Consider the following 1817-nt stretch of genomic DNA (forward strand, 5'->3'; position numbering starts at 1 on the left):
CCCTATCTGCTGCATTACAGCACTAACTCCCTACCTGCTGCATTACAGCACTGACTCACTATCAGCTGCATCGCAGCACTAACTCCCCATATGCTGCACTGCAGCACTAACTCCCTATATGCTGCATTACAGTACTGACTCCCTATCTGGTGCATTGCAGTAGTAACTCCCTATCTGATGCATTACTGTGCTAACTGCCTTTCTGTTGCATTACACTACTAACTCCCTATCTGCTGCATTACAGCACTTATGTTCTATCTGCTGCATTGCAGTACTAACTCCCTATCTGCTGCATGACAGCACGAACTCCCTATCTGCTGCATTATAGCACTAACTCCCCATCTGATGTATTACAGCACTAACTCCCTATTTGCTGCATTACAGTACTAATTCCCAATCTGCTGCATTACAGCACTAACTCCCTACCTGCTGCATTACAGTGCTAACTCCATATCTGCAACATTATAGCACTAACTCCCTATCTGCAGAATTGCAGTACTATCATCCTAACTGCTGCATTACAGCACTAACTCCCTATCTGCTGCATTGCAGCACTAACTCCCTATCTGCTGCATTGCAGCACTAACTCCCTATCTGCTGAATTGCAGTACTATCATCCTATCTGCTGCATTATAGCACTAACTCCCTATCTGCTGTATTACAGCACTAACTCCCTATCTGCTGCATTACAGCATTAACTCCCTATCTGCTGCATTACAGTGCTAACTCCATATCTGCAACATTGCAGCACTAACTCTCTATCTGCTGTATTACAGCACTAACTCTCTATCTGCTGCATTACAGCACTAACTCCCTATCTGCTGCATTACGGCACTAACTCCCTATCTGCTGCATTACAGTGCTAACTCCATATCTGCAACATTACAGCACTAACTCCCTATCTGCTGCATTACAGCACTAACTCCCTATCTGCTCCATTACAGTGCTAACTGCATATCTGCAACATTACAGCACTAACTCCCTATCTGCAGAATTGCAGTCCTATCATCCTATCTGCTGCATTACAGCACTAACTCCCTATCTGCTGCATTGCAGCACTAACTCCCTATCTGCTGAATTGCAGTACTATCATCCTATCTGCTGCATTATAGCAATAACTCCCTATCTGCTGCATTCCTGCACTAACTCCCTATCAGTTGCATTACAGTACTAACTCCCTACCTGCTGCATTACAGCACTTACTTTCTATCTGCTGCATTGCAGTACTAACTCACTATCTGCTGAATTAGAGCACTAACTCCCTATCTGCTGCATTACTGCGCTAACTCCCTATCTGTTGCATTACAGTACTAACTCCCTATTTGCTGCATTACAGCACTTACTTTCTATCTACTGCATTGCATACTAACTCCTTATCTGCTGCATTACAGCACTAACTCCCTATCTGGTCCATTGCAGTACTAACTCCCTATCTGCTGCATTACAGCACTAACTCCCTATCTGCTGCATTACAGTGCTAACTCCATATCTGCAACATTACAGTGCTAACTCCATATCTGCAACGTTGCAGCACTAACTCCCTATCTGCTGTATTACAGCACTAACTCCCTACCTGCTGCATTACAGCACTAACTCCCTATCTGCTGCATTACAGTGCTAACTCCATATATGCAACATTGCAGCACTAACTCCCTATTTGCTGCATTACAGTGCTAACTCCACATCTGCAACATTACAGCTCTGCTCTGTCTGCCATTGAAGAACAGGAAACAGGAGCATCCTCACATTAAAAACTTTGACAAAAAAAATGTTGGTAATTCTCAAGAGAGACACCAAGTGACAGAGGTTTTTTTTAA

The 1817-nt window shown here is 43.8% G+C and overlaps 1 protein-coding gene across 1 annotated transcript in view; it reads right to left on the minus strand.

The window, feature by feature from the left end:
- Positions 1-1817, minus strand: part of LOC109925039 (collagen alpha-1(XVIII) chain-like) — a 70784-nt gene that overhangs the window by 32215 nt on the left and 36752 nt on the right. The window lies entirely within an intron of this gene.

This window comes from Rhincodon typus, chromosome 30 (assembly GCF_021869965.1).
Source record: "Rhincodon typus isolate 14 chromosome 30, sRhiTyp1.1, whole genome shotgun sequence".
NCBI classification, from domain to species: Eukaryota; Metazoa; Chordata; class Chondrichthyes; order Orectolobiformes; family Rhincodontidae; genus Rhincodon; species Rhincodon typus.